This window comes from Haliotis cracherodii, unplaced genomic scaffold (genome assembly GCF_022045235.1).
Source record: "Haliotis cracherodii isolate W230 unplaced genomic scaffold, xgHalCrac1.p SCAF_22, whole genome shotgun sequence".
NCBI classification, from domain to species: domain Eukaryota; kingdom Metazoa; phylum Mollusca; class Gastropoda; order Lepetellida; family Haliotidae; genus Haliotis; species Haliotis cracherodii.
In genome coordinates, this window is record NW_027266278.1 from 10,487,346 (window position 1) to 10,510,242 (window position 22,897).

Sequence of the window (22,897 nt, forward strand, 5' to 3'; positions counted from 1 at the left end):
GTATTAGATAACAGTTCAAGTCATTCCAGTGTGATCTCACAAATCTACCGAAGACACGGCTGTGTGTATTCATTTAGCATGTTACATGTCACATTTCATTTATGGTGTTACTGACATAACGTGTGGGCAATTAGTAATCAACTTATTAGATAACAGTTCAAGTAATTGCCTTTACAAAGCCTTTATGGATGGATGAGGCCCCAAGGCTGGCTAGATATCAGGAGCACATGGGACCAAGAAATATATGACAAGAGACAAGTTAAAGAGAAAGTCATTTCTATTTCATACATACATACAACTTAAATAATTGTTCATATTTTCACTGATAAATAAATATATAACACTGAAGCATCACATGGCTTTGAATCCCGAGTAGATCCCCCTGGGGTCTGGGAACCTCAACCTGATGGCCAGTGCGACACAACACGTCTATTACCCATGCCCAGTCGTCCAAATCTCTGGAGAATGAACTGTCTGTACGCTTGATGGCGATATGCAGAGTAACTCATGTCTTGATCGTGAACGAAAAAGTCATTGTAATGCGCCATGGCGAGGTCCAATATAGCAGGTGTGATCACGGTGTAGAAGTTTGGCGAATTCACGACACACTGGGAGGAGCCAGTCTGCCAACAACACTTATTTTATTTTCTTGTGCTGACGGCCTTGGTCGGCAGTTGCCGCATCTACACCGTCTTGGTAGGTCCTCTGGCTGTGGTTGACTCGGTGGATTATCACATGGTCTGTATCCATGGAGATAATCCTCAAATGATGCCTGATCTCTGAACTGCAGCTCGGTCACTATGATCTGAAGCTCTGTTATATTCAAAGTTGCCGCTAAATACTGGAAGTGCAAGTATACAGCATGTTCAATTTGACTAAATTTGAGACAAGCTAAAACAACTCCATAAATATAAATGAAGTTTTATCAGGTTTAAATATCTTTTAGACCAGAAATTTACGTTAGTTAACATCAACAAGCTTGTTATTCTTCATCTTCCCGAGGCAAGTGAGTTAACTGACTATAAAAGTCCAGTTTCCACCCTTGCCGAACTACGCTGGTATTATGGAGTTACATTTTGGCTGAACTAACGAGTCTATGCATAGTCCAATCAAAATCGCGCACCGAAATCGAAATCCGGTTCGTAAAGTGTCATGCAGATTTCGGTCGACTGCAGGATTTGCAAAGCATGTGCACCGCTAACTGGTTGTCAACAGATATTTTCTAAAATTTTCATGCTTTTAATCAAGGTGCTCACGTGATTTGATGCACTTCGCGATGTAAGACTCGTTTTATCGCAATATAGATCTTGATTATCAATCAGATCGTCTTCTCTGGGCGCCACCGTTTTGTTTGAAGCAAATGCAAGTGATACGAGAAGTTGAATCTGATTGGTCAATAGGAGAGGCATAGAAAAGACATAACTTGTAATAGCCACAGGTGGCGCTACGATCGAGCCCAGGAATTCCAGCCTAGTTCGGCAAGGGTGGAAACAGGACTTTTAAAGTCAGTTAACTCTCCTGCCTCGGGAAGATGATTATTCTTAGCTGTACATGCTTGTAATAAGGTACCTTGACCGTTTAATGGTTTAATGTCACCACAGATCGACCATCTGGTGCACCGACAGCCTGACGCGGAGTGGACCTTGCTCCAACAATTCGTCTTCTCGACGTCGTCTGCACCATTTGCTCTTAATCTTCGCTGTCAAGTAACATGTCAGTCTGTGAAGAAATGTAATTTAATAATGTTACCTGGATATCATATTATTTTGCAATAAAGGGTGACATTTTGTGTTCAGTTACTATACCATTGTTCACATGTTTGAGATAAAAAAAACTGTCAATACAAATTACTAATTAGCAGTAATCAAAAGCATTTTTCTAATTATTACCTGTACTCGAACCTGGTCAAGCTGAAGCCTTCAGCGGACCCGAGCAGCAGTTGCACCCTTCTTCTTTGTCTTCTGAGATGAGTTGTGCACACGTGGGGTGGTGTGACGGGTGTCAGCATCTACTTCCTGAAATAATATAAGGCATTTAATTAGAATCATGATAATAGTGATAATCTGGGAGAGTTGCTAGGAAAGGGATGTAAGAAATGTTAAATATGGGATAACACTTTCTTGGTAAAGTACAGATTCTTGAACTTTTTTGGGTTGAGTCCCGTCCGGGATTCGAACCCACACCTGCCAGGGTGAGGCACCAAATCGCCAGCACACAAAGTCAGCGATCTAACCCACTCAGCCACCGATGCTTCCACAAAAAAATGACAGTCCGACAACTGGTAGTCTAGATCACGTACTTTGAGTACCCCCTGACAAGTGTAAATTGACACGGCTCCTATGGCCGAAAGCTATGAATACACAATGCCATTTATAAATGCCATTTAGGATGTGAGACCATTTATTCAGACATTAAATTTGGCAATAGTACAATATATTATTTAAATCCGGACAAGTTCACAATAATAAATCATATAGTGTAATGAAACAGAAGTATTCAAATAGCATCTCATTGTCCATGCCAAGTTTCTTTTTGCCCCCAGTCTCCCGGTTTGTGGATGGAAGTGGCATGCCACGCCTTTCTTCAGGTTGCCAATCATCGTCGCTGTCAAGCAGGTTCTAAAAATAAAATCGAGGTTTGAGAATGTATTAAACATGCTCAGTGAGCAAAATTCCAGTAAACGCTGGATATTACCAGAGGGAAGACTTGCTGCATTTGATTGCCTGGTACGTATTAGACGTATATAATGCTGTATATTGTCAGAGGGAAGACTTGCTGCATCTGATTGCCTGGTACGTATTAGACGTATATAATGCTGTATATTGTGAGGGAGAGATAATTTCCTGCGTCTGATTGTCTGGAACATATTAGCCCTAGGTTCACGGAACTGAAAAACTTTAAGCTCTAAGACAGTATGCTCACCTATAACACTGTGCCTTTAGGACAAGAATTGCCACCACATTAATTTTATGCACAATCCATCTGCTGTACTTTACGGACTCTTGACATTTCTCTTGATAGATATCCGCACAGGAAGCATACGGCTACACGACCTCTTTACGACTCGATACATTCCATAACTATGTTTTCTCTCAGTTCTACATGCTGTTGACTTGTATCTATGAGCGTAAATATTCTCACAGCAATACTGTTGCATTGTGTAGCAACCATATCATACCTTCTGCTTGCAAGATATTCATATGCCAATACTCGTTTCAGTTGTTATTCAAATAAATACTTAAAATATGAAGGATATTCATATCATGTAACATATTAGGTTGGTGATAGATATGGCAGTGTTTAAGTCATATAAATGTCCTTAATATTTTCTATCTTTTAATGGATACATAGATAACGCTTTCATCTACGCACATGATATTATTGTCTACGAAGAAGAAAGTATCGTCTACCATCCGATTAACGCCTTTGACAATAACATTTTCTCGAGACTATTCAAACTATAAAAACTATATGAAACTAATGACCGTCATCTTGAAACCAATGAAAGTACAATTCTTCAGTTTGGTTGAATGAATATATTTGCGAGTGTATTTTTTATGTTAGCGCTGATAGTTCGACAATTTGAAATGATCTTAGTATATTGTGATAATAAGGAAAAGGCCAAATGAAAATACACGACGTCACAATCAAATGACATCACAAATGGCTCTGCAACTGAAGCTGTTAGCGGAACTTTTTACTCTTTAGACACTGCTTATTACTGTCTATAAACTGAAAAAGTTAACAGAATTACCTTGGATGAGAAATATAATGATGTTAATATCCATAACAACATTTTACAAAGTGGAAAACACATGGAAAAGTTACATTTAGTTTCACTTTGATTTCGGTATTACTCAAAGAAATAACTACATGACATTCGGAAGGAAAGATACTTCCTATTTTGGGAATCCTTTTTCAGGTCATTTCCTATTCTTTCAATTTGTTTTCTAACTTTTACATAATTTTACACATGATGCAATTTGATGGAAATTTCCAATCAGGAAGAGCATATTTTAGACTCTCTTCAATAAAGAGCATCTTCGACTGCAGTGGATTTCGATTTAATTCAAAATCCTTCAATGACTATACTAGTGGATGCTTTGCGCATTCAATAGGCATAAGTGCAATTTATTTAAGCTCATGTTAGAGTGCACATTTAAACTATTTATAAGCGCCAGGTTAAACTTTTGTTCATGTTCTTATTTCAAAGTCACGCCATGATTCGTGTTCTATTGTAGAGGTGGCAGAATGGTGTAAAGACACTGATTGTGTGCGGATAAATGACTCATACAATGGGATAAATTCTCTCTTACAGTTTGCAGTCTAGGCAATGTAAAGAGAAGGATTTTCTGCCCAAATACTTCACTTGGTGATCTGTGATAGAGTAAAACGAATAAAAAAAGCCCTCCCAGAAATATCAGTGAATTCATCTGAAGGTCGTTGTGCGGAAGACTTATGGTGAGTGATTGCGTGGGCCTAACATGGGTTAACTGCGAAAAGAATATTTGGTAATAATACTTCCCAGAAGATAAATGCTTCATTAATTGGTAGTTCAACTTGGAGGTTGTGTTTGAAGGCTATGTTTGACATGTAGTCTATGTTTAGATATGAGTGATCACAAGATGCTTTAGCTAGCTAAGATATAAATATATATGTCTGAGGATGCGAAGGACGACTTTGAACGATTACGTATGGTTGTCAAACAGTGTGCATTACTAGTAATGATTATGATGATGATTAGCATAGTCACGTTGTCAATGTAATTAAATGTTGCTTATGAGTGAGTATTTGGCTACGTTTAACGCCGTTATGAGTGAATGGGTTTGTTTAACGACGCTTTGACTAAATGGGTCAGTTTAATGCTCCTGTGACTAAATGGGTAAGTTTAATGCTACTGTGACTAAATGGGTAAGTTTAATGCTGCTGTGATTAAATGGGTCACTTTAATGTTGCTGTGAGTGAATTGGTAAGTTTAATGCTGCTGTGAGTGAATGGGTCAGTTTAATGCTGCTGTGACTAAATAGGTCAGTTTAATGCTGCTGTGACTAAATGGGTCAGTTTAATGCTGCTGTAAGTGAATGGGTAAGTATAACGCCGCTGTGACTAATGGGTAAGTTTAATGCTGCTGTGACTAAATGGGTTTGTTTAATGCTGCTGTGAGTGAATGGGTAAGTTTAATGCTGTTGTGAGTAAATGGGTCAGTTTAATGCTGCTGTGAGTAAATGGGTAAGTTTAATGCTGCTGTGAGTGAATGGGTCAGTTTAATGCTGCTGTGAGTGAATGGGTTTGTTTAATGCTGCTGTGACCAATGGGTAAGTTTAATGCTGCTGTGAGTGAATGGGTAAGTTTAATGCTGCTGTGAGTGAATGGGTTTGTTTAATGCTGCTGTGACCAATGGGTAAGTTTAATGCTGCTGTGAGTGAATGGGTAAGTTAAATGCTGCTGTGAGTAAATGGGTAAGTTTGTCGCCGCTGTGAGTGAATTGGTAAGTTCAAATTGGCATTCATATGAAACATCGCATAACTTTCATCCTGATTTGTAAATGTTTGGTTCATTTCGTAAATAATTTTCATATCCAATTGGCTCTTTTAGAATACCTTGATGTTTGGTGATTATAAGTCCAAATGCAATGTCAACTCAAATGAAATACTTTATGTCATAATAGTTCCGTACGGTTAAGAACGAACCCGGCAAAGCATCATTTTCTTATAAGTAATCACTCAATACGAAGTTGTGCCATAAACTTTAAATGTATCTGATATATGTCATTAAAGTATATTACATTAAAATGTCCTTGTGTATGTACAGCGACACGCTTTCTTTAAAAGCGGTTGTCGGTCTTGCATTTATTCAAATCGGTAACCCACTCAAGTCATTTCATACGACCTATGCTGCTGCACTGATAATCGTCGAAGAGTTCCCGTTTAATGTACTTATGTTATGAAGTAGAAAACATACCGTGCTTCAATGCAGAGCTACAGTAATATCAGGGTAACCAAATTGCTACTACATATTTCAAATTGACGGTATCGAATTTATATGCGCATAAACTCATTATCCATAAGTTGAATGACAACAATGTTCGCCCAAATCAAATCATGCCGATAACTGGTCACAAGATCTTCCATTCTGTGGATAATTGCTGTCACATAAATCCTGGTCAAAATTGATCTAATGTAATTTCAGGACACACTCCATCCAACACAGTTACATCTCAGCTTGATGTTCCTGAAACGTGAACAGACAACAATCAGCAATCTCAAACTATCCAGGTTTCAGGTGGTGTCAACGAAGTCCACATCCAGACAAAAGGCGCCCGGTTTTCATCGAGAGTGACCGTGACACCGTACTGTTGTGACCTATCCGAGCGTGACAGCGTGTCATAGTTCAAACTACAAGAGTGTCAAATTATATACTGATGAATTAAATTTCACAGAATAAACCAATATATTTGTTGTTTCAGCTTTGTAAATTGCAAATATATTAGGACACTATGTTCAATTTTTGTTTTAAAAGGAAGCTATTTTCAGCGAAAATAAAGACTAACTAATTTCTCATAGTAACTGAACTATTTACTTTGTGACTCCATGAAACGCTCTTTTTGAAAATGTACAACAGAAAAACAAGATATAGCGAACTCCAAGGGACTGATGCAGGTAGTTCCCTCATCTCTGCAGTTCGTTACTTGAGAAAACAGTTTCCGCCTCATTGGATTTCACTCCCACCACAATGCCGTCATCAGTGGGGCGTTCAGGGACCACACTGTCGGCACCAACGTCAATGCACTCCTGAGATCAACCAGTGAATTGAAACCCTTGAGATCAGTAGTTCTCTTGGTGTTGAGAAAGTCTTTCAATGTGTAGAGAATCATGTTGTCATCAGATCTCCTCAATTTAAAAATCGAAAGGTGTAACTCCGCCAAGTTCCTCAGTCACAGATACCACAATGCCGTCATCAGTGGGGCGTTCAGTGACCACACTGTCGCTATCAACGTCAATGCACTCCTGGAGCGTGACTTCCTTTAATTCTGGCAGAAGCCTGTCATCTTGAGTGTTATCTGAATTCTCATCGACTAATGCTGGTTGCGGTCATCCAGCGCCATGCTCAGTGCATCGTCCTCGATGACGTGTGGCGTTTTCCTCCTTAGAGCTGACAGCATGTCCTTCATCATCTAGTGTATGTATAGTCGCTTCATGTTGGCGATCATTCCTGGTCTTATCATGGTAATGACCCCAATGTTCGTCTTCATCTTTTATTTGATGTCGATGAAGTGTCGAAACTATATGATAGGTATGTATCTTCTTATTGCATAAAAAATAAGTTAACTGAAATTACATACAGCCCTTCTGATGACTACCCATGTGTAAATCTATTCTTACTACACAATGCTATACTTTAACCTAAGATGTACAGTGCTTCCCAAATAGTCCAGCAAAAGAAATGAAACCCCGGAAGAAACATGATGAGAAACTGAAAGCAGAGACGATAGCATCTTTAAACGTGCAAATAGGCATGTTTGCACGGAAGTATTACTCATTACTCCTCTGTGTACTAATCAGTCATATGTTAACGGAACACCAGCATTCTATCTCAGAAAACAATTGAGAATATGGTCCAATTGATTCAGCTCAAAAATGGAACAAGGGTATAACAACATATGCATTCAGTACTGATCGTTTTCAATCAAAACCAACTTAATTATGAGGGTGGGTAGGCGTGGCTGGGAGGTTTATTTGTGTTTGAGATAAGATTTCAAGGCATTCAATGTCTTCCATAACGAACCAGACTTAACAGATCGATATTAACATAATTACACGGCTTCAACAATGAGCAACTGATCTCCACTTCTCACACAAATTTGATGGTAGATATGCCAGATTTTCACAGATTTTTCAGATGATTTGACAAATTTAATATAGGTAAAGTAGCACACTGATATAGTGCGAGAGCTGAGAGAAATCCCTGCACTGAACATTTAGGGTCACTGTGAACATTGGACACAAACATGATATTGATGTGAAATGGGGTTTAACACCGGGTTCACGATTATTGCACAGATATTGTGACGTGCATGTACGTTTACGTATGTGTGTGGCTGCTTGTACTAATCAGGGCTTATGCCTTTTTTGTATAGTGCTAGCCCACTGAGACACTGCAGTTTAACACGATGAACCCATTCAGACACAGTATACTGACTCCGAACCGACCGGTCCTTGTTTTAGACCCTTAATGACAAACGCCAGGGCTATCTTTTATCGTCTATTGGTATGAAGTGGTCAGAGTATCGAACTACGAACCTTCCGTCCCCTATACTATGAAGGGGTATCACATGCCAATATAAGGAGTTAATGAGTCAATTCTTTACCAAGCATATGCAGTATTTCATCCTTATAGCCTTATATTTCATTCAAAACAGTAAGTAATGTTATTTAACAAAGTAGATGTCTGAAAGTTAAAACACCTCCATCATATAGTATAGTTAACTAGACAAACATGGTTGGGGCTGGAGGTGCAGGGTCTTCGGCATGACGGAGCAAGCGAATTAGAAATATCCCTAACGTGAGGCTGCATTGCGTGTCCATACTACAGCAGAGCTATTAACAATGTGTACGAGAGTTCACGTACTTATTGTCTTCGAATCCAATGACTGTTGATTCCTCTGGGTAGCTACACCGAATGAAATGTACAAACAAATATTCTGGATGAAAAACAACAGCTGGGCACATACATCGAATAACCAAGTTCATTGTATATCATATACTATATCCTTCCGAATCACCAACTCCAGAAGACATTCATCAGGAAAGGTGTTGCGTCCTAAACGACCTCTACAGATCCGCATTAAGTACAATGGGAACTGACATGTTCAATTGATCTATAAATATTCATCAAGCCAGAAAATGTTTCCCCAATCAAAACTTGCGACGGCAAAAACATGTATGTCAGTTGATGCACTTCGTGATTGACAACAGATTTGTGAAATTGGAGAAAAACCTTCAGACAATATTTGGTATTCATTGACAAAATTTTGTACATTTTCCTGGGGTTTTTCATACAAGGGATACAATTTCGTAGCTCACCAGGCCAGGCGTCAGTCCAAATATTTGGGAAACGGTACATAACGACTGCATAGTGGAGTAATTTATCCGTATTTGTAAAGCATACAAATATCGTGTAATCTTGCTCCTGTCAAATCCCAAGTTTGTAGACATGAAATCGAGAATTGTGCACACACGTATAGTACAAAAGTAGGATAGCGCTTTCTCAGTGACATGTCCATTGTCACTGCTATTGTCCATAACAGATATCAAAGAGACCTCTTCCAAGTGGCATCAAGCCTAAAAAGGCATTGTTATTATTTACAATGAGGCATTGCCAGTGTTTCCAAACGGAGCTTGCAGTGATGACTATGTGTGTTGAATGTTGACAATACAGTATTGACAGCGTTGGCAGTAACATGTGCGGAGTACTGACAATAAGATATTGGCAGTGTGGACGTTAAAGAAATAAGTAAACTTGCTAGATGAGTTGAATTAAAAACGAGATATGTCAACTGTCTTATTCGAGCATTGTAAAATTTAGACGTTTTCGGAAACTCTTTTGTGTTAATTGAAACAGACATGTTCAGATATAGACATTCTAAGAATTCCCTTATGTAAATCCTATCTTTGCAAAACCCTCTATCATTCTAGTAACTTACAGCGTTATCAAAAAGTCATCAAGTAACTGACAACAAAACCCAGGAGAAACAGCATGAGGTACTGAAAGCAGGGACGACATCATCCATAACTGTACAAATAGACATGTTGGCACTGAAGCACTACACTTTACTCCTCTGTGTACTAATCAGCGATCAGGCTAATATAATGCCAGCATTCCATCTCAAAACGCAATACAGTCTGAATGGTCATATGGTCGTTCCAGCCTTAACAAGGTCTTGGAGAGTCTAATTAGCTCAGCTCATAAATGGGGCATGGCCACTTGAACAGTAAACTGTCCCTCTGCAGATGGAAGCCAGTGAAAGCATCAGAAGCCTTCTTGTGACGGACAGGCATTTCTGTGGGCAATACGCGGCAAGCTAGTCTGACAGGGGGAGTGTTGCAAGGGATGCCCCCTGGGTCGAGCGACTGGTAGAGTGATTCCTCTTCACAGGAGGCCGGACATCTTTATTGACTACCAGCATGTTAAGTGAAAATTCGGTGATCTGACAGTTTCTGACCTTTAATATAGAACTGGGCAGACATGTGGGTGATAGTCGAATGGGCGGGGATGTAGGGTCTCCATCATTCCAGACACTACAATATGTAATTATATATAATTACACCGTAAAGTAAGTCGGAACCGTGATGTATGACCACGATGTGTGCTGATTAATTGGTGAGACGATGTGTGGACGTTTCTGCAAAAAGAGATTCGCTGAGCTCCTTTTCAAGGGCGGATCCAGCATTTTTAAAAGGGTTTCATCAACTAGATACATGTGGTGGTAGGTTAGTTAGGTGGGGCAATCTTTTGTTCTTGGCGCGGAGGTTCAGTTTCGATTCAGTTTCGACGTAAACACATACTCATTCATCTTAATTCTCACTGCACCCGTGCATCAATATCATCGCGACTGGTCCGTGGTAACGTCGTCAGAAGACCCCTGAAATATTTATGCCAAACTCCATTGTAAGACAAAGATTTCCGGGCTTTGACGTTGCATAGACAGTGTGATGTAGAGAGACTGTGTGTATATAAAGTTACATTCCATAAAATTAATATCTACGGATAAAATGAATATGTATTCTCACATATGAATATTTGTGTCGTTTTTGTCTCTAAAAGATCCTTTTTCTATTTCACCTTAATTGTTGTCATCCGCCTTGATAGTCCATCTGTATTCACACTGACAAGATGACTGGTACATTTCCTTCATGAGAGACATTGCGACCAGACGAAGAGAATCTCCTGAATGAGATGCTTATTGGCCACCAGACGTCATGCCTGACCTCCCCGCGCCCTCTCTGTCCACGTTGCAGCCTATATCTCAACCATCCATCAACCTAATATAACCAAGGATACTCGCGATAAGGACGGATACATATTCACAGACTGATTGCAGGATATTTGTCATACAAAAGAGCTTATTAGGAGGAAATTTCCTTAACGCTAGAATTGCTGCAGCAATAAGCGTGTTGACATGTTTACGGAGGAACAGCCATTACGAGGAGCGAGCCGGGCAGTATCTATCGGGTTGTAGAGGCTAAACTTACCGGATACATCGGAAGGCAAGTTAACAACGGGACTAGAAGAGATTGCTGATGAGGATGTTATTACACGATATGTGCTAGAGCGAGCATGAAGGATATTAGATCATTGCATTCAGTGCTGGTTATCGGGGGACATATCAGTGTTGGATGTCTGTAGTTGAATACATGATAGTCGCCTACGGGTTCTCAGGATTTACAGAGTTTGGGGACACTTGCATTGTTATATAGTCACAACTCCCAGCTCACAATTGTTGTGTGAGTGTAGTTTACCGGTAGCTATATACCAGCTATATCACAGCAAATAAATATCACTGTGAATTGTTAATAATCGAGTTTGAACAGACAAACCAGTGATTACAAGCATGCGCAATGACCCACGTGAGCGGGGCACGATAACACCCAATCAACAAACTCACAGAACTGGGTTACTGGGTAATATTTCGAATAAGTACTTATGTATTACTATGCAAATATGTCATCCGTTTTCTTAAAACAAAAATAATAGATATCGACAATAAAACACAAATAATAGATATCGATGATAAAACACATGTGCATACACAACACTGGGATACTGCTGAGCGCAGAGTTAAACAATAAAAATTACAAAGGACGACAAAGGATATGGCTACAAATACACTATTACTAGACTGATGAGGGTGTGCGGTCGTCCTGTCTACGGCACCACAATTCGCCGGGGATCCTTGACTCGTAGTATGATCTTTGGTTTCTTACGCCGTGATTCAACCGAAGTACTGATCAAAACGGCGTCAAAACTAACTCACACCCTGCAAGCATGAATCTTCACCTGTTAACCTCTTAACATGTTTTGGACGCATTTGTGTACTTTTCTTACTATCACCGATATGCAGTTGTGACAAAACTGGAATACACATGATATGCATCTTATTTTGTTTTTTTTCACATGGGCCACCTCCGTGGTCTAGAGGTAGAGCGTCCGCCCGTAGAGCGGAAGTCCAGGGTTCGACCCGCTGCGTCATACCAAAAGACGTTCAAAGACGGTACTTGTTGTGACCCTGTCTGGCGCTCGGCATTAAGGGGATAAAGCAAGGACTGGTCGGCTCGGAGTCAGTATACTGTGTCTGAGTGGGATATTCATGTTAAACTGCGGCATGGTATCTCAGTGGGCTAGCACTATAAATCGGCATCAGTCCGGTCTAGTAAAGCAGCCACACATACACACAAACACACACACACACACGCGTGCATGCACGTCGCTATATAAGTGCAATAATCTTGGACGCGACGTTAAACACAATTTCACCTCACCTTTGTTTCACATGAATTTTTAGCTGTTAACCTGTTAACTTGTTTTGTCCGCATTTGTAAACCTTTCTTGCAATCAGTGTGATGCAGTTGTGACAAAACTAGAATAGACATGATATACATCACTTTTCCAAACGACTTTCAAAATTCATCATTTATGGGACATGAGGCTGAAGATGATATTCGCCACTGCCATAAGAAAAGAAGTGAAAAAACCATCATCTTCGAGACCTAGGTTTATCACTGTAGCGTCCAGTATTAACGTTTTAACTCTGTGGTGATAACCTATATTTTGTGACAAAGTACGTTTTTAATTCTCCTTTCGATCTAGGATAATTATGAGATATGCAACTGTATGTGTACCGACAATGCTCTTTCTACCAAGATGTCAAAGAGCGTCAAACGACTTTTGCTCAGAAGTTGTTGATCAAGGTTACAACATTCAAGGCCTCCTCACTAAAGCTTTCAAAACGTTTTATGGTAGACACGTGGAGGACATTTCCATATTTAAAGCATCAGTGACGAAAACTTTGTCCGATGCGATTCACAATTTTGACATGAACCATATGTTCCCGTATTTTTTCAGGTGAATAATTGACTTGCCTTTGCATGTGTTTGTGACGGGTGCCACTGGAGGGGGCAGGATACGGTCACCTTTTCACAAACACCTGGTATTATCACTGTTTGATAGTGATTCATAAACATATGCTCATGTTATAGTCGGAATCGACTCTACTTTTATCTGAGATTTCTTATGAATATGAAAAGGGTTTGGTCACTTTTCTTTTCTTTTTGTACAAGCCTACCATTGTTATTTCAGCCTGCCAGTTTTACACATGCAAATAAAGCCGACCACCAAGAGCAAGAGTCATTTGACGCTCTTTGAGATCACCAAATGCTGAAGCCTAATGAGAAAGATGACAATTGGCAAGTTAAAGTTATTCATCTTGACATACAGTTTGTGAATAGTTTTTGGTCACTCTGAAACTTTAGATCTTATAATTCTTAAAATGAAACAGATGTGTCGAAATTTTTGGTCTCTTTTATTTCTAGACTTACGATAGTAGTGCTACCTCTTCCTCACTCAAACACCACCTCGTCTGTTTCATATTTAGACCTATGCATAAAGCTTCAGAGTGACAACACGGTCTCCACAAGACTGTATGACAAGAGGGATGATTTCAAGTTCCCAAAGCAACTCCCTAACTCGAACATAGACCAAAGATAGCCATAGCGTTACAACTCTGTTACTCAATACGTCTCACGATAGTCGTTGTGCTACATCTCCCTTACTCAAACATAGCTAAAGCTAGCCATAGAGTTAAAACCCTCTCACTCAAACATAAGACCTGGATGGTCAGCACTGGTTTGCATCTTCCACACATTATCCAGGCTGTATACATTTAATAGCGTTGTGCGCAATGATAACAACCAAGTCATGATTAAATCTTCCTTGTGAGTCCACTTTCATTTGATCTGATTCGAGTTTTAGACGAGTGGGTGTTGACATTTGACATCAACTTGATATGTTTCAAATATGACAAGCACGATGGGCTCCAACACAACATGTTGACTTTCCTTTACCTCAACATATCTGTGTTATTTTAAATTAATTTAGCGTGTTCCAATAATACCGACCTGTATGTGTATATCATCTGCCCATTGGTTTAATCTACATACGGGTGTGCTATGAGTATTATAATATTATTCATATTAGTGTATTTGTGGTGCTGTTGCACTCCTCGCAATGCACTCTCAGGGAATGAGGAGATGAGGAATGTTTCTGGTAGGAGAGCATTGTTATTACCCTTAATGTAAAAATTACTCTTAATGTCAAGAAAATTACATTAAGGGTTACGGGTTAATTCTTGTTACAACTCTTAATGTAAAAAATACTTTTAATGTAAAAAAATTTACATTAAGGGTTGAAGTGATAGATAATTTCTTTTTACATTAAGGGTTATCACTATGAAATAATACTTATCGATCTTTCATGAAACTTCGCAGATTTAATTGATCGTTACTTTGTCTAGATGTGCAAATGACTAATCATTTTTCGATTCCTACTCTACAACGAACAACTGGTTGTTATATTCAGGCTTCATAACCGATTTTTATCAAACTTACTGTTTTACAAAGGTTATTTTTCGATACTCTGCAAGGTAACCTCGTTTATATCCTAATACCGTAGCGACGAAAAGGAGGACTCAGGCCAAGCAGATCAGACCAAGTTGCAGATGATGGTGGGTTGTCCATTAACAGAGGTTTAGGCATAAAATAATTGACATTTTGTTGCAGTATTACGGAAATGACAGTTAAGCATACATCAGAATCAAATGTTATTGCAAACGACAGGAATTCAAATGCAATGGTGCTTGGTTAAAATAACAAAACGTAGGTTTCCCAAGTAACGTGCCGAGTCAAATATAGTCACTATCTTCTGGGGGAGCTGACATAAACTCACCACGGAACTTCGTACCAGGTGAGCTGTAAATGCTATTTTTCGACATATTTTATGAATAAATCGTATTGGATTGTGAATAGATTTCGCATGACGGATAACTTACGCCGTACAAAGACGGATGGCAATACGTCACATAAGCCTTTCGGACATCTTGCATTTTGGATAAAAATGGAGCTAATAAGAACTGTCCTATGGGGAATCAATGAACGGATGTCGTACAGTGTCCGTAGCCACACCTACGTACATATCTGAAAGAAATCGATGTGGTAGTTTAGAAGTTGTCAAGACAAATCGAAATGACGAAGTAATAAAAAGCAATAACTCCGCCCAAATTGGTGTGTCCAACAACATGTTGAAGTGACCACGTGTACAAAGTTTAATTGAAATCAGTCAATTAGAGTGGAAGCAATTATTCGGAAAGTTATTTTCTGCGGACAGACCGACAGACGGTCAAACAAACAAACAAATCCAAGAACAATGATAAAAACAGCTGGGTACTCTTCCAGTGTACTCAATAAAAAAACAGCAACATCTCTATCCCATTTTGTCTATCTGTGTTATCATACCAGGTCGATCTCTCCGGGTGGATATATGTAAACACACATAATGTATGTCTACTGAAACCAAACACACTTTTATCCAACAGAATAGTAATAACATGTTCTCTGTATCGAACATCAATAACATATCTTACTAGTGAATATTTTATGAAAAATATTCCTCCCGAATACCTTCCGAACTTGGACCTTTGTGGCTGGTAAACAAAGAAGTTTATATACTGAAAAAATGTCCCTAAAGTAATTTTCTATTGACTATGTTTCATATAAAGCAACAATTTTCAGTTACAAAAGAAACAAAGCCAATGTCGGACAGTTTGTTGGTTAAATCTTCTATATTTCTTGCAATGTAAGATATGCTTTTGCATAACCTTCGACCTTGACGGCAGCGCCCTCTCCTGATCCACAGTTGACGATGTTCCACTTGAGTCGCAATCTGCGAATGGAGCCGATCGCGACAACTGATGCTCATCACCTTCCAGAGTAGTCGCTGGCATGTCCTCAATAACGAGCCTGCCATTCTTATAACAGCCCCTCTTCTTCTCAGATCTGAGCAATGTCAGTTTCTCATGCTGTCGCTTATAACGAATAACTGCAAGAAATCGAGCAACAACAAAAAATCGTGAAAATAGCAAAAAGTATCCTATATTTCCAATCAGGCTTTGTTTTTAAGAATATTTTACATAAAGGGGCGATATGTACCGTGTTAACCCTTAATGTAAAAAAATTAATTTTTACATTAAGGGTTGCGGTTTGTTACTCTTATTGTAAACACGAAACCCTTAATGTAAAATTTATTTTTTTTACATTATAAGAGTAATTTTTACATTAAGGGTTGTAACAGAGCATATCGATGTAAGTGGGTTGATATCGTGCGATTTAAGGACAGAATGTTTGGTATGTTTCTTGTTTAACGCCACACTCCGCAATATTCCAGCTATATTACGGCCGTCTGTAAGTAATCGAGTCTGGACCAGACAACAAGTGATTGACATCATGAGCTTTGATCTACGCGATTGGGATACGATGACATGCCTCAAGTTGCTGAAGCCCTAATCTAACACTGATCTTCGCGGGAAAAGAACACAATGACATTTGGGTTCAATCAAGCCACCGATCACTGATCCTAATCACCCGATTCTCCATTTAGTTGTTTTTTACGACCAACATAGGATACTGGGGACCTACTCTTACCCGGAATCCCCATCTGTAGCTACAGATACAGATATGCAGGTTGCATGAGTGAGTGAGTTGGGCTTGTCGCGTCTTTGATCTTTATTTTAGTTATATAAGAGCGTGCCAGCTTAATGTTGGGGAAAGCCCACAGTGACACGTCCCAGACGTTTTCCACTTTGGTGAAACCCATTAGTACGGATCTGGAACTGGCAGACCAATTATCAAAATCGGGGCAAATCGCCGCTTTTAGCACAATGTCAGGTACCACACGTCACACGATTACACACATCACATCCCCGGAACTTCATAGACGTCCATTTTCCTTTTTGAGTAATACATTGGGTGCTGGGATACACTTTCAACTCCGCCATCTGCACGTTGAGACAAACATGGGGTACTGGGATACACTTTCAACTCCGCCATCTGCACGTTGAGACAAACATGGGGCACTGGGATACACTTTCAACTCCGCCATCTGCACGTGGAGACAAACATGGGGTGCTGAGATACACTTTCAGCTCCGCAATCTGCACGGGGAGACAAACATGGGGTGCTGGGATACACTTTCAGCTCCGCCATCTGCACGGGGAGAGAAACATGGGGTGCTGGGATACACTTTCAGCTCCGCCATCTGCACGGGGAGAGAAACATGGGGTGCTGGGATACACTTTCAGCTCCGCAATCTGCACGGGGAGACAAACATGGGTGCTGGGAGACAAACATGGGGTGCTGGGAGACAAACATGGGGTGATGGGATACACTTTCAACTCCGCCATCTGCACGGGGAGACAAACATGGGGTGCTGGGAGACACTTTCAGCTCCGCCATCTGCACGGGGAGACAAACATGGGGTGCCGGGAGACAAACACGGGTACTGGGAGACAAACATGGGGTGCTGGGAGACTCTTTCAACTCCGCCATCTGCACAGAGAGACAAACAGGGGGTGCTGGGAACCCATGCTACAGACCAGGTTGACTTTGTAAAGGGTTGTATATCATATGGGTTTATTGTTTATGGTTGATATTGTTGTTGGGAAATGGCGTGTGTGAGTATGTTGTACATGTATATCACATGCTTTATAATGCAGCTCCCGCCTTCCTATTCGGATGTTCGTTACCACTAACTGATACCCATGCCGTACCCGGCTGATTTATGTTCGAATAGGACTATGCCATGCTATTCGTGAATCAACGAAAGGGAGATCACTCTGTTTTGGGTGAATACACGGCGCCAAATAGGACAAAACAATATTACTTATCCCATAAAACCGTTAATATGAGTACGCAATGAATCAAGTCTTGCGAGCCTTGAAAGGTTTAGTTCTACACAGCACGTCAATATTATGACGTCGTATCAAACAGCGCCAAATTTCAAGCTCTCTGTGGCGCCTGAAAATTCATATGATTTCTGTCCGTTTTTTTTACAAAATGTCTTGCCACATACACTTTGAATATTTCAGTAACCACAAATATGTATTTGATTAGATCTAATCGTACATAGAATTATTTAATTATCCCTACCGACAAAACAAATAACTGAGAAAGAAGTGATTTTCTATGAGGTGAAATGGGGTTTAACGTCAAGTCAAAAATTATTGCACTTATATTGCGACGTGCATGTACGTGTGTGTGTTTGTCTGGCTGCTTGTACTAGTCCGGACTGATGCCGATTTATAGTGCTAGCTCACTGAGATACCATGCCGCAGTTTAACATGAATACCCCACTCAGACACAGTATATTGACTCCGAGCCGACCAGTCGTTGCTTTAGCCCCTTAATACCGAGCGCCACACAGGGTAACAACAAGTACCATCTTTTAACGTCTTTTGTTATGACACGCCCGGGGATCGAACCCCGGACCTTCCCCTCTCCGGGCGGACGCTCTACCAATAGACCACGGAGGCGGTCTGATTTTCCATCAATAATTGCTTCCGCAATGATTTGGTCGTCACGTCAGCTGTTCCAATCAGTGGAGGTTGATACGTCTGATCTGACCAATCGAGTAATTTCCAAATCTTAGTTCACATATTTAACCATCTTTTGAGAGGACGAGCCTTCGTAACAACTCATTCAGGTCATTGCTCAAACTAAACACATTCGGCGTGATTTTACGTGCGCTTCATAAGGACCGATTTCATTACGTCCATGTCTTTCGAGCAAAGCAGAATTCACTTATTCCTATTAACTACTAAAATCGAATGGTATTGTGTATGGCAGAACTCCCGTATTTTGCGGTAAGGATACTGAAAATGAAATGAGCTTGAATCCATGTTAGAATATACTATAAATAATTCCAATATTGAATGCTATGAAGTTGTGTTTGTTCTTTAACGCAGCACTCGGCAATATTCCACCTGTGAAACGGCGGTGGGTAAATTATGAAGTGAGTGTACATGTGATTGAAAATTTTGTTCGAGAGACAGCGATGGTCCTTCCTCAGGTTGTATTCAAAGCAAACTATGTTGAAATAACGGTTGTTGCTCCCAAGTAATTCCCGGATGAGACTGTTCTCTGTTTAGTAACTGCTCTGCTAATTCGTCGTCTCGTTTACACCTGTAGAGTTCTGGAACTTCATTCTTACAATCATGTCTTCATTTCCTGGGGACCCTGGTTGGTCTGCTAATTCAAAGCCACGGGTGTCACTGGGAGAGAGAAAAAGGCCGGCCTGTCTTTCCTCTTAATCACCAGCCTTCTCTTTAACTCTGATCTCTACCTAGTAGCAGTAGCAGCAGCTGTGTAAAACACTTCTTTTGTTGTAAAATGTCATTGAAGGTTTTGGGGGTAAGAGGACATATAATATTATCTGACAAAATATCGTCCATTTTCTGTACATCACACAGGTTAATAAAATTAAAATCGTAGCACTTCTTTAACAGACCGGGGCGGTCGGGTAGCCTAGTGGTTAAAGCGTTCGCCCGTCGCGCCGAAGACCCAGGTTCGATTCCTGACATGGGTACGATATGTGAAGCACATTTCTGGTGTCCCCTGTCGTGATATTGCTAAAAGCGGCGTAAAACCGTACTCACTCACTCACTCTTTAACAGACTATGCAAAGACAGTGAAAACACTTCGTGTCATCTAAGGGCATGTTAATATACGGTCTTAATTCACTTTCGACAAAGCAAAAACCTCATCAACTTCTAAAATCTAAACTGGAGTGTAAAACAAATCAAGTGACATTGGCCCGGAGATATCTTAACAAATCGCATATTGTATGTCGGAGACCATTAAATGTTGATCGCACGAAGATCAAATTTTTTCGCCAGTCATGATTAAGCGCAAAATCACATTGGCAAGACAAAGAAGTACGACACAGACTATATGCACAGTCTGCACTAAATACGCTTGGTTAGCAATGAGGCGCTATAACTCATTATGCTTCTACAATCGCTATTACCACGTGGACTAATTTTATCAGTTTTTACAAAGAGTACACATACTTTCAGTGATTACATACTCAAAAAGGCATAAATGAAGATATAAAGGAAAGTATATGGTATTGGATAACTTGTTGAAAAAGATGACCTTGAATTACCCTGTTGGCCAGATAGAAAACAAAACGGGTATAGGGTATGCTTAGAGCTGTCGCCTGCTCCTTTTGTGATTCTCCACAAAACTGTATGACAAGAGGGGTGACTTCCAATAGTCAACTTTCCCTTCATGTGGAGGAATATTTCATCAGCTCCAGAATTTGGTGTCACAACTGTTGACGTACAATAGAGGATACCCTTTCCATTGTCAATCAAATGAAGTGGTCGGAATCGCACAAAGGATGCTGATTACGGCACGGGTTTATTTCAATGGATTCATATAACAGAACTCTTTACTGGGGCATTATCAAAATTGGTCTGTTACACAATCGAATCTGTAAGATTACAAAGGGACTAAAATGTACGCAACACACTATCACTTGATAAAATAAATAGGTACGTGAATAATCTGTTTTACAATTGGTTATTTGTTATTTGCTTTAATACATTTTTCAACTTGGAAAGCCAAATGAACGGATGTCGTAGTCAAGTGAGCCGTTTCCTGAACATAAACGTGAATCGTGCTTTTAAATTTAAGCAAACGCATATTCGGGATAATATTGACCGAGTACCTATACCCTAACGCGCATTCTCACTGGCCGTTCTGACGTAAGGCGGCCTGAGAGTCGGGTACGAGCCATGCGTCATGATAAGGACCTTAATGGTTATTTTACGTGCGGTTCATAGTGTGAGTTTCTCCACATGATGTGACATATAAACCCATGGAGCAAAAGAAAATATAGCGTGTTTGTTTATGTCATCGAAAATATAAAGAACTGTTGGTAAACATTTTAACAAACACTCATTCCTGCAGCACGTATTCTGTGGATGGGTTATTTTGTGTTTAAAATGATGCAATAAAAACTTTCACAGCCATTTAGAAGTTTGGAGAACATGATGCATGCCACTTTAAATAGTATAATGTGAATGCAGTCATCCCAGTGATTAATGTTAAATGAAAGAGAGATCCTCAGCTCACTAGCCTCTACGTGTATCCTTGGGAGAATGATGCATTCAAAATGCTATATAAACCGTTTTAACTTTACTACAAACTAAGCAAAAGTAAAGTATCATTGTCAAATTAACAACGCAAATGAAGAAATAATTACCTAAACAGGTCTTCCTCAATGCAGTGGACAAAGATGTTGGCTGTTGTTGCATTCTCGGAAGTTACTCCCAGCTGCAGTAATTAGGAGAGGACATCGAATGAATAGCAAAACGATGACCATGAATGTCCCATTTGGCAAGATATAAAAAAACGGGAATGGGGTACGCTTAGAGTTGTCGCCTGCTTCTTTTGTGATTCTCCACAAAACTGTATGACAAGAGGGGTGACTTCCAATAGTCAACTTTCCCTTTATGTGGAGGGATATTCCATCAGCTCCAGATTTTGGTGTACAATAGAGGATACCCTTTCCATTATCAATCTAATGATGTGGTCGGAATCGCACAAAGGACTCTGATTACAGCACGGGTTTACTTCAATGGACTCATGTAACAGAAAACGACTCGTATCTTTGTAACTGTAAAAAACTCTTGGTACATGTCATTTGTCTTCTCCGATAGAGACACATATCAATTGTTAATGTTTTCCTACCATACGTGTATGCCACCATGTCACGCAATCAAGCAAGTCTCCTGGTACAATCTTACAGTTTCTTATATTTTTATGCCCCCGAAAGAAGAAACCGTTTTGATAATAAAAATAATATGAAATTATTTTGCATCAACTGAAATAAGCTGTGGTAAGATATATGTTATGCTTCATTTGTGTCATTGATTAACACCACAGAATGTGACTGGAAAAAAAGACAGCATGCTTTCAATTCGGGTCCAAAGCGTCGCCATTCGCTATGAAGTGTCACGCCTCTTAGGCGTACAAGGATCCCAAGATCATAGGCTAGTCCATATCTTACATGTTTTGTCAGCAAATACCGCATCCGTGGTAAACGTTTGATACATTCATCACAACGGGATTTCCCCACACAACAAGCTGACACGCCATGATAAAGATGAACAGTGTTTAGAGATGCATAAGTCCCAACGGACTTACTCAGTGTAAATTTTTCACTAATGTGGAAAGGGTTTAATAAGGGTTTCCCTCTCTCACTCTCTATCAGTCTCTCTCTCTCTCTCACACTCTCTCTTTCATTCTCTCATACTGTCTCTCTCACTCTCTCTCACACTCTCTCCCACATACTTTCTCGCACTCTCTCTCCTAAAACTCTCGCTCACTCTCTCACTAATATGGAAGATAGCCCGGTTTTAATAAGGGTCTCCCTCTCACTCTCTATCACTCTCTCTCTTTCACTCTTTCATACTGTCTCTCTCACTGTCTCTCCCACATACTTTCTCACACTCTCTCTAACTCTCTCACTAATGTTGAAGATAGCTCGGTTTTAATAAGGGTCTCCCTCTCACACTCTCTATCACTCTCTCTCTCTTTCACTCTTTCATACTGTCTCTCTCACTCCCTCTCCCACACACTTTCTCACACTCTCTCTCACTCTCTCACTAATGTGGAAGATAGCTCGGTTTTAATAAGGGTCTCCCTCTCGTTATCAGTCTCTCTCTCTCACACTCTCTCTCACTCTCTCATACGGTCTCTCTCTCACTCTCTCCCACACACTTTCT

At 40.0% G+C, this 22,897-nt stretch overlaps 2 pseudogenes; one reads left to right on the forward strand and one right to left on the reverse strand.

Moving 5' to 3' along the window:
* Positions 1 to 598: 598 nt before the first annotated feature.
* Positions 599 to 17,104, reverse strand: LOC139471475 (uncharacterized; annotated as a pseudogene).
* A 174-nt stretch (positions 17,105 to 17,278) lies between these two features.
* LOC139471476 (uncharacterized) overlaps positions 17,279 to 22,897 on the forward strand; it is a 32,115-nt pseudogene continuing 26,496 nt past the window's right edge.